At 36.4% G+C, this 11,813-nt stretch overlaps 1 pseudogene; it reads right to left on the bottom strand.

The window, feature by feature from the left end:
• Positions 1-1,600: 1,600 nt before the first annotated feature.
• On the bottom strand, positions 1,601-11,158 carry LOC131486633 (NEDD8-activating enzyme E1 regulatory subunit-like; annotated as a pseudogene).
• Between the last annotated feature and the right edge of the window lie 655 nt (positions 11,159-11,813).

The following is an 11,813-nucleotide window of genomic DNA, read 5'->3' as shown; positions in this document are numbered from 1 at the left end:
TCTCATGGTTCATGATTTTCAGCCTGCGTCAGGCTCTGTGCTGACAGCTCAGAGCCTGGACCCTGCTCCGGATTCTGTGTCTCCCTCTCTCTGCCTCTCCCCTTCTTGTTCTCTCTCTCTCTCTCTCTCTCTCTCTCTCTCTCTCTCTCTCTCTCTCTCTCTTTCTTTCAAAGATAAATAAGCATGAAAAAGAAGAAGAGGAAGGAAAAGAAAAGAAGAAGAAGAGGAGGAGGAGGAGGAGGAGGGGGAGGAGGAAGGAGAAAAGAAAGAGAAGGAGAAGAAGAAGAAGAAACTGGATCACTTTGCTACAGAGAACATGGTGTGCTTGGTCCCAAACCAGAGAAGTTGAAAAGAGAAAATGTAATAGCAGCCAGAAAAGATGGATATTGTGACCTTCCTCATTAACAAAGGGAGCCAGATCAGTGAAAATGTGTGTGAGCAACAACAGGCCTGCTGAATGGCCATTGCTTTACCTCCAAGTCTCATTTCCCCCTCTGTGGTCAACCCTAACTTGGAAATATTAACCCAGATAAGCCAGGTTGACAGAGTACAAAACTACCACATCTAGGCAGTTACAGAGTGTGTCTAGAATGCAGGAAGGAGAAAGGGGCTTAAAGTATAACCTGGATTTATTCCTTTAGCGGTAATACCCAAAGTGATCGGATAACATCACCTGAAACATGTTGCTTGGAAAGTAGAAAAGTGTCTAAGAATGAAGCCCCAGAGCACTCTAATTTTTTGATATTAAGGATATGAGGAAGAACTTGCCAAGGACTCGAGTAGTAACAGAGTATAGGATGAAAATCTTACAAGGATTGGATCCAAAAAGTCAAGTGAAAACAGGGTGATTCAAGAAGGGAAAATGATTGTTTCTCCTCCCCTGCCCCGACCATTATTGAAATCCCCCATTGGGAAAATGGACCTTGGAGTTTCATTCAAATTGTTTCCCCAGACATAATAAAGAGTAGAAGACAGTACTAGTTTTTTTCTATGTCATTAGATGACAGAATCACTTGAAATACATATTTCCTTTGTAAATGAGAAGAATGTTTATTAAGAAAACAACAATTTAACAGCTCTCCCTTATGAGAATTTTATGGACTAGAGCACAATCTGAAGACAATTACAGTTTCAGTCATAAACACACTGCGTAGGGTGCTTATTTTATAACCAGAAGGTTGCTGAAGTTTGTGACATGCTGACATAAATATGTTATTAAAATTACAATGTTTGGTGGTAATTGTGATTAAACTCTTGGACAGCAGCTCCTCCAAAGAATGCAGCAATCATGTAGCCTCCTATCAGCAAATTTGTAGACATAATAATCTTTTACCATTACAGATAGCTTATGTTCCTTTTTTTAAAAATTTTTTAAGTGTATTTATTTTTTAAGTGTATGAGAGAGAGAGAGAGAGAGAGAGAGCGCGAGCACGAGTGGGGGAGGGGCACAGAGAGAGGAAGACACAGAATCTGAAGCAGACTCCAGGCTCTGAGCTGTCAGCACAGAGCCTGATGCGGGGCTCGAAATCACTGTTAGATCATGACCTGAGCCGAAGTCAGACCCTTAACCAACTGAGCCACCCAGGCACCCCATGATAACTTATATTCCTAAAGGAAGCCAATGAGAAGTCTTTCCTGTATTTTCTTCAGTCTGATAGTCAGATACCCCTTGTGGTCTACCATATTGTTTATGAAATTTTTTAACATTCCATAAGATTAAGTACAACACAGCCCCATTATCTTGAATGCCAAACCTGGAAATACTTTCATCCATTTTAAATATGTTCAAACCATATTCTTAATTAAGGGTCTACATGTTACAATGTGAAGAAATGGAGAATTGCTGCAGAATGATTTTAATTCTTTCTCTGTAACGGCCTCTCTTGCCTGCCCTATAGACTGTGGCATTTTATCAACATGATTAGTACAGCCCAAGCATCTTTCTTCGCTTTAATCTGCAATCATACAGGGAATTGTGCCTCAAACAGGTAAGTATCCTTGATCCCCCTTGGCCACAAAGCCCTTTAAGGTCTAAGCTAAAATCCAAACAGATGGAATCTGTTTGCTGATATTTTGCAAGAATCATCATTAAATATATCCTTAGTACTGATTGCGATCTGAGTTGTATTTATTGCTGTGTTTATGTTTTTAATTGTGGTTTATATACACAATGGAGTACTATGTGGCAATGAGAAAGAATGAAATATGGCCCTTTGTAGCAACATGGATGGAACTGGAGAGTGTTATGCTAAGTGAAATAAGCCATACAGAGAAAGACAGATACCATATGTTTTCACTCTTATGTGGATCCTGAGAAACTTAACAGAAACCCATGGGGGAAGGGAAGGAAAAAAAAGAAAAAAAAGAGGTTAGAGTGGGAGAGAGAGCCAAAGCATAAGAGACTGTTAAAAACTGAGAACAAACTGAGGGTTGATGGGGGGTGGGAGGGAGGGGAGGGTAGGTGATGGGCATTGAAGAGGGCATCTTTTGGGATGGGCACTGGGTGTTGTATGGAAACTAATTTGACAATAAATTTCATATAATAAAAATAAATAAATAAATAAAGTGACATAAAGTGGCAAAAAAAAAAAGCTTCTTCAAAATTATCTTCATCTTCTGGAGCCCCAATATCATTTCTTACAATCCTTTGTATAATCAAATCTCTGAGATTCTTTTTTCTTTACACATTTTAGATGTTAATCCATTTCTTCCACAGTTCCACTGTGCTAAATATTTAGCTACGATTACAGTCAATGGAGTGTGGCTATGGGCCTTTTTTTCCCCATATGATCCAAACCATAAGGCTATATAGACGTTCTCTCAGCTCAGAAGTGGCTTATCTAGTTGTGGATCTTCTAATACATTATCTGGGTAAAATTCTATTGCTGGGTGTTCTTTTATAATGACTATCCCATAGCCAACCATCTGTATATAGCCTACAGATTAAAAGAGAAACATGGGAATTCCAGAAGTTTTCAGCTAAATGTAGTAATGTACTTTCAGGTAGCCTACTTGCAACCACGGTAGAAAACCTACAGGAGAAAAAAAAAAAAAAAAAAAAAAAGGCCATTGCTTCAGAAGGTTTTCTGAACTCTCTTCCAAAAACTAAATAGATACATTGTTATTTAATGCTTACAAGAATCTGCAACTTGAGCTTGGTTCTTGCTGACACTGCTATCTTATAGGAAAAAGTAATGTTTTCAATATCTTCTCTGTAGATCTGATTTCCAGCAATAATGGTAAATGAATCGATACCTGGTAGTTCCAAGCTTTAAGAATTTCAGGTCCTGTGGCTGTTGGATCTATTAGGTAAACATAAGCAGATTCTAAAATCTCGTGCCCACAATTGATTACTACACAACTTCAGCTGCCCAGCCCCCAGAGAACAGCCAGCCTGCAAAGTACCACCATCACCTCCTGAAGTAATTTTTTTTGTTTTTGTTTTTTTGAATAGGTTCCACGTGTAAGTATTTTTTTTAATCAGAAACCTTTCTGTCTCTTTTTTTCCAGCATTATTGAGATATAATTGACATATAACTTTGTGTAAGTGTAAGGTGTAGAACATAATGATTTGATATATTAAATACATTTTTTTAACCACAATTTTTTTTTAATTTTTTTAATTTTATTTTTTTTAATTTACATCCAAATTAGTGAGCATCTAGTGCAACAATGATTTCAGAAGTAGATTCCTTAATGGCCCTTATCCATTTAGCCCATCTGCCCTCCCACAACCCCTCTAGTAACCCTGTTTGTTCTCCATATTGAAGAGTCTCTTATGTTTTGTCCCCCTCCCTGTTTTTATATTATTTTTGTTTCCCTTCCCTTATGTGCATATGTTTTGTCTCTTAAAGTCCTCACATGAGTGAAGTCATATGACACTTGTCTTTCTCTAATTTCACTTAGCATAATACCCTCCAGTTCCATCCACATAGTTGCAAATGGCAAGATTTCATTCTTTTTGATTGCCGACTAATACTCCATTGTGTGTGTGTGTGTGTGTATGTATACATATATGTGTATATATATATACACATATATGTATACATATATATGTATATATATACACATATATGTATACATATATATGTATACACATATATGTATATATATATATATATGTATATATACACCACGTCTTCTTTATCCATTCATTCATCGATGAGCATTTGGGCTCTTTCCATACTCTGGCTATTGTTCATAGTGCTGCTATAAACATGGGGGTGCATGTGTCCCTTCGAAACAGCACACCTGTATCCCGTGGATAAATGCCTAGTAGTGCAATTGCTGGATCGTAGGGTAGTTCTATTTTTAGTTTTTTGAGGAACCTTCATACTTTTTTCCAGAGTGGCTGCACCAGCTTGCATTCCCTCATTAAAGACATTTTAAATATGCTTTAATATATAGTGCAGGGATGAAGTTTAATATGAAACTGAAATTTCACTGTGAACATTTTCTGGTCATATGTTGTCCATTTCATTGATATAGAGTGTTACCTTGATGTTCTTTTTTAGTCAAATCTACGGGTGAGAGGAAGTGTACAAGGGAGTGAGAATAAACTCCTTATCTGGAGCAAAAATAAAACCCTACAACTCTTGAGTTCAGATTTCATTTTAGGTTAGTTTTATACTAGTAAGTGAAGACCTCAGTATAAATTATATAAATGGTATAAACTACGAAGACTTTTTTTTTAATGTTTATTTATTCTTGAGACAGAGAGAGACAGAGCATGAACAGGGGAGGAGCAGAGAGAGAGGGAGACACAGAATCTGAAACAGGCTCCAGGCTCTGAGCTGTCAGCACAGAGCCTGACGTGGGGCTCGAACACTAAGGACTGTGAGATAATGACCTGAGCCGAAGTCGGACGCTTAACCGACCAAGCCACCCAGGCGCCCCGAAGACTTTTTAACCTATCTGTCTTGTAGTCATTTTGTCAGTTGCTCTTCTACAGAGCTGGTGCTACAGTGTTTATTTCCAGCTCTCTAGTAGGGTCATTTAGCCTCTCTTTACCTTTAAAAATAGGGCTAAGTTGTTTGATTTACCTCAATGAGATGATATACTGCTGATGAGATAACATTTGTGAAACCAGTTGACTGCCTCACAAAATACTTGCCACTGTGATTTCAAAACCACCAACTAGATTGTTTTCCTATCTGAAGAACAGACCCCTGAAATTAGATGATTCCTTCAGCTTTACATGGGTTTGGAGCAAAGGGAGATCCTCTCCTGCAAGAAAGAATGTATGGTTGCCAAAGGTGGCCTGTCTGTCTCAGAGAAATCTTGAATGATTACATGATGTGTCCATGCATGTGCATTAGGAATGTACATCTCTGAAAGATGCAGACGAAGCCCTCAAAGACAGACTCTGGTTCCTGGGAAAGCATCTGTCTTCACTGTGGACTGTTTTGAGGCATTACTATTTTCTAAGTTTTGCAGATTGTAAACCCAGATTATAAAATGGGAGACATTTTAGTCAACTTTATTTACCACTGACAACCCAGTTCTCAAAATTCTGCCCACTCTTCCTCCACATTTTACTAGCATGTCTAGTCTCTTTATCCTCTTCAATCTGCTTTATTTCAAACTGCTGTGATCCTCTCACTTTGAATGTTGTGATGATCTCCTTCCTGTTCTTGCTTTCATTATTCTGTTTCTCCCTTACTTTCTTCATATTCATGGCATATGTTCATCTTTGATCTGGTGTCCATTCTGTTGAACCTATGCTCTGCTACTTTCATGAATAGAGTTTTTGTTTTAGTTATTCTGAAAAACAAACAGCTTTCTGAAGATATGATGTGTTTTATACTTTAGCCTTTGCACATGTAATTTCTGTCTGAAATCCCCTTCTGTGGGAGCTGCAGTATGATGTGGTGATTGGTAGTTGCCATAAGGATTGGTGGCTGGTGTAAAGATTTTGGAAGCTGGATGCTTGTGTTCAAGTCCTGTATCTTCCTTATTTACCTATATGACTTTGGGCATTGTTTTTGAACTCTTTTTCCTTACTTCCTCGTCCTGAAAATGGAGATGATATTCCATCATCATCTGTCTTAAGAGTTTTTGTGAGGCACAAATGAGGTAATTAATGCATGAAAAGCACTTAGCACTATGCCATGAACACAGTTGACAACTGATACTATTATGTTGTTAATATATTTTGGCCAATTCCAGTTCATCTCCTGTTTAAGTTCCAATTTTCTTTCTTTCATTCTTTCTTTTTCCCTTTCTTTCTTTCTTTCTTTCTTTCTTTCTTTCTTTCTTTCCTGTTGTTTTTATTAAAACTTCACCACATTCTTTTCTCTACTATCAAGGGAATTAATCACTTTTGTGTGTGTGTGCCAATCTTCTGTATTCTATAGATGATCTTATAATGTAGAATTTACATATTATTGGTATTCTAAATCTGTCTTACTCATTGGACTATGAGTCTTTCTTGGTGTTAGGACCTAGGTTCTATTTCTTTTTCTTTTTTTTTTAATTTCTTTTTTAAATTTCTTTTTCTAGTTTCTATTTTTCCCACTTTTTATTATAGAACCTATCATAAGACAGATGCTTAATAAATAAATTGAATATATGAATGAGGAGTAGAGTCAAAAGGAGTGTGTCAGAAAATACCCCTGGGAGGTCCAGTAGATATTACTGCTCTCTAATTTTGAAAAACATGTGACCCCTAGGGCTTGATAGAATTTTTTTCCTCAAACACATGAACGCTCTCTTTCCTAGTACTGTGAAATGAATACTTAGTAGAGAAGAGCCCTTTTCCTTTCAGTTATAACTTTGAAGAAATTCTTCTCTTGATTCCAACTAACTGACTTCTTCATTGACCCAAAAAGGTAAAATGATTTGTTCAGCAGAAAGTCCCAGATGGCTTCAGGCAGTTTTAGTTCAGCACACTTAAGGGAGCTCAATAGGAGAGATTTATACTGACATATGTCAGATTTTCTGCACTGTTCTTGGAGCTACAATTTTGGAAGCAACATTAATGAATATTCAATATTTCCTGAACCATATTAATTTCACAAGTTGAGAATGGGAGAGAAAAGCTTTGGTTTTAATCTTTTTAACTCCTTGCTTAATTTAGACTGGAAAGTAATAAATACAGATATTCATATATCCATAGTTAGATCACAACACATATGTCTTTTTTAAAGTGACAGCATTAGCGGATCTTTAGTATTACTATTTAAAAATTTTTAATTTTATCACATAATAAATTACATGAATTTAAGTAAAAGAATTATAAAAGACATCAGTTATTAGCTCTCAGAGCCATTTTCTCTACTGTTTTTTTTTGTTTTGTTTTGTGCATGTTAAAGGAAATTTTAAAAATCATCTCAGATGATAAACAGTTTAATTGGGAATTTAGCTTCAAGCATTTGAGATAAAATCGAATTAGATTTCTTAGTATTTTGATATTTGTCTTTAGTGTATAGGTTTGACAAATCATTTTATTATTGTTTGCCTCAATTATATACATCACCTGGTACAAAGGTACCGCCTACATGAGTGATGCATATAAAATAACTCTTCTCTGATGGCTTCAACCAAATGCTTGTTTTTATGATCAGCTTTGATCAGCTTTAAAAAGGCTCTCTTTTTTTAATTGAAGTATAGTTGGAACATAATATTACGTTAATTTCAGGTGTACAACATGGTGATTCCACAAGTCTTACATTACATGCTGTGCTTACCACAACTGTAGCTACCATCTGTCACCATACAATGCTATTATAATACCATTGAGTATATTCCCTATGCTGTATCCTTTATCCTCGTGACTTATTCATTCCTAACTGGGGGCCTGTATCTCCCACTCCCCTTCACCCATTTTGCCCATCTCCCTCTGGAAACCTTCAGTCTTTGTATTTATGGGTCTGTTTCTGCTAAACAAAAACTCTCTTAAATCAAGGACATATGGGGTTTGTTTTCAGCTTCCAGGTGGTTTAACCTCCACTCAGCTCAGTCAGTTACCCTTCATACTTTTATATAATTAATTTCAATGTGCCTTATCAAAATATATTGGTAAAACATAAAGAGAGGCAAGTAATACCTCAGTTTCTGGCCCAGACTGAGTATCAAACAGAGCCACAGGATATAGACCAGTTTTATGTAAATGTCTAATGCCTTGAAGTGTTGTAATATGTGCTACATAGGGAAAGGATATTTGTTTCCTACCAGCAGGATGGTGGTCATACTGAGTTCTATATTCCAGAGTGGTGTTGAATTTATACTAATATATCTACTTTATCTTCCCAGATCTGTGTAATAATGATGAAATATAACTTTTAGTGTAAAACAATAAGTTCTCTCCAAAACCAGGGTCATGTTCTGTTGACCAAGTCAGGAATGTCATGCATATATGTACCCAACTGAATAAAAAGGGCATGCAATAAAAATTAAGCTTGTGCTCTCATCCATTTACTCCATTCAGATTACTTTATTTTTGATGTTCACTATGTGATTATTAGAGCAACTCTCTACATATCTCTCCACTCTGATTATCTATGATGTGCAGTACGCTGGTGTGTTCTCATAATGCCCTGCCCTTATTAAACTCAGTAGATGTTTGCAGTCGAGACTAGGCCTTTCTTGTAGCATGGCCCCTTTTCTGTATTGCCCCATCATATAATCTTGTTTTATTGTCTTTGTTACAATTCTCATTTTATATTTCATTTAACTGTTTATTTTTTGGCCTGCTTCTATTGTAAGGAGGGTACAGACTGTATTCATTTCAGTTTCTTCTGTATTCCTGGAGCCAAGAATGATAATTGGCACGTAATTAGCACTGCGTGTTTAACTTGGAATGATCCAACAATTATCTTGAGGAATAGGTTTTTCAAGTCACACAATAAATGGAAAAAACAGGATACAAATAAAACCAGTTCTTCTGTAGCCAGAGCCCATTATCAATATTTTATATGCCATGACCTCATGACTCAAGGTTATTGCTTTGCCCTCATCTTAATCACACCCTACAAATACTAAATTTTCTAGTCAGATTAGAACAAATTCAGCCTTCCATGGATGCGGAATTGCCAGAGGTTTTCATGTTTAAGGCAGAGTCACATTCTTTGAGTAGATTTGCATCTGAGCAAGGAAAGCACATTCTCTTTGAACTCTGCTAATTTATAATTCAGATTAAATAGCTCCAGACTCATAGAAGGGCAACCATCTCTTCACTGACACACTAAATTGCTATGATCCTTGGATTCTTCTGGATTGGACTGAATTCAGCTATTGGAAAAATGAACTCAAACAAGTAGTTATTGAGCACTTTGAGTACTGGGTTTATTATTATTATTATTATTATTATTATTATTATTATAAGCTTAATATCTGCTTGAAATTTATAATGTTGTTAAAATAGTTAACACAAGGATAACCTGAATTACTAAAGGCTAGTGTGTAAAATTCAAAATTCTTTTGACCTGATATAACCTGCAGATAACATCTGGAGAAGTGAGTTCTTTCATGCATGCATACATGCCAGTATTTATTAAGGGCACACGTTTTTTAGGCATTGCTTCAGCACTGGGAAAAAACTACATTTCAAAATGAATGTTAATTATTAATGTGATACATTAATTACATTGATCAAGCAATCATTCCCCGCTCCACAAGGGAAGAAAACAAACACATGATTTATATGTTGTTTTTATTTTGCAAAGTTTCAAGATAGGATGTTTCTGTATTCAATACATTGATTTTACCGATAATTAGCCTTACAACACTATTAGAAAAACTGCCAGTCCTTGTATGCTCCAGTTTGTTGATTTTCAAATTGATTAAGTGCAAAGAGAGGCATAAATCAGAGTGTCCATATCTGTTTTTTTAGGTTCAGATATCCCATTGAGTTTACTAATACACATTTATGTTTAATGTAAGGTTCTCTACTTCATAGAATACATGATTGATGGATGACAACTTGGGTGACTGCTTAAGCACTTTCTTTTCATATTATTTCATCTTACCCTCCATATTCAGTCTTCTGAAAATACTCATATATTTCTAGTTTGGATTCCAAATCTCATGGTGTTTCTTATTTCTGTTTTCCATACCCATAGCCCAACAAGCCAGTTACCAAATATTATCAATTTTGGAAGTATATCTCAATTCCTTATTTTTTTCTCACTATTCTCACTTTGAATGCCCTAATTTCAACTGTAGTCACACTCTGCATCCAGTGTTGTATTCTCCCAGTATGCTCCCACATGAATTTTGAATTGCCTTCTTTAGAACAGAAGTCCAAAGTTTCTTGTTGGTGTATGTCATGTATTATGTAAACTCTTTTGCAGTGAGGCATCCAGAGCTTTTGTGATCTGCCCCAATCTAATTTTGTAGTTTCATCTCCTATCCTTTTCTTCTAACTCCCTCACCATATAATCCCAGCCCCACTCTCACACACATTCTAGGCTTTTTTTAATGTGACACATATTTTCTTTGACATGCCATGGCATGCCATTCTTTCTTTGACCTGATACAACCTGCAGATAACATCTGGAGAAGTGAGTTGTTCTTTCATGCATGCATACATGCCAGTATGCATACATTCCTTCCAGACTTTATCTTCTTTATTTTTTTAATGTTTATTTATTTTTGAGAGAGAGAGAGAGAGAGAGAGAGAGAGAGAGAGAGAGAGAGAACACACACAAGCAGGGGAGGGGCAGAGAGAGAAACAGACACAGAATCTGAAGCAGGCTCCAGACTTTGAGCTGTCAGTACAGAGCCCAATGCGGGGCTTGAACTCACTAGCTGTGAGATCATGACCTGAGCCAAAGTTGGACACTTAACCGACTGAGCCACCTAGGCGCCCCAGACTTTATCTTATTAATCTCCATGTATGTCTCAGGGCGCCTGGGTGGCTCAGTCAGTTGAGCATCCAACTTTGGCTCAGGTCATGATCTCATGGTTCATGATTTCAAGCCCTCTGTCGGGCTCTGTGCTGAAAGCTCAGAACCTGGAGCCTGCTTCAGATTCTGTGTCACTGTTTCTCTGTTTCTGCCCTTCCCCTACTCATACTCTGTCTCTCTGTTTCTCAAAAATAAAAACATTTAAAAATTTTTAAAAATAATAAATATTAAAAAGTTAAAAAAAATCTCCATGTATGCTTTAAGAACAAGCTCTCATTCTGCTTCCTCCTACTACTTTGTATAAACTCCATGGGGAAAGGCTTCTTATGCCACTGTGTGCTTAACCTATAATGACATTGTCCAGGCTCTATTATAAGGGTTTCTTTCCCTTTGTTTCTCTCAGTAGTCTGAAAGCTCCTTAAAGGTGTACACCAAGAGTTGGTGTGCTCTTGCGATGCCACAAAAATGTAAGAGAAGGCCTAGGCTATATAAAATACTCAGTAAACATCAAATGAACAAAATAGATTCATTCTTCATTCTCACTCTCCTTCAAATATCCACCATCTCCATGAATTCAATTTATGATTGATTTTAATGTAATCTATTGAGAAAGAGATTACAGCTCTCATTTTTTATACCTAACATCATCTCCTCAGCTTTATTAATGTTTCAAAGAGCAAATCTTCATTGTGGGAACATTTTTACTACAGAAAGATCTAAGTCTAAAGCAACTCAGAAATTTAACTTTGTAACAGACATCGTTGTTTCTTAAAAAAATTACCGTTCTGAAATAAGTCATTGCAAGGAGAAAAAAAAAAATCTTTGTGCTGGAAAGAGGAAGAAAATATGGCTTTTGGGAAGGTATTGTGAATCAGGTTAACAAAGAGTCACATTATGTGCCATAAAGGTTTTATGTGCTATAAAATGTGAAGAGTAATTCAAAGTTGTGAATTGACAGACACAATC

The sequence above is a fragment of the Neofelis nebulosa genome, chromosome 10, assembly GCF_028018385.1.
Source record: "Neofelis nebulosa isolate mNeoNeb1 chromosome 10, mNeoNeb1.pri, whole genome shotgun sequence".
NCBI classification, from domain to species: domain Eukaryota; kingdom Metazoa; phylum Chordata; class Mammalia; order Carnivora; family Felidae; genus Neofelis; species Neofelis nebulosa.
Note: the sequence above shows the minus strand (reverse complement) of the source record. Positions and strands in the feature narration are given on the sequence as shown.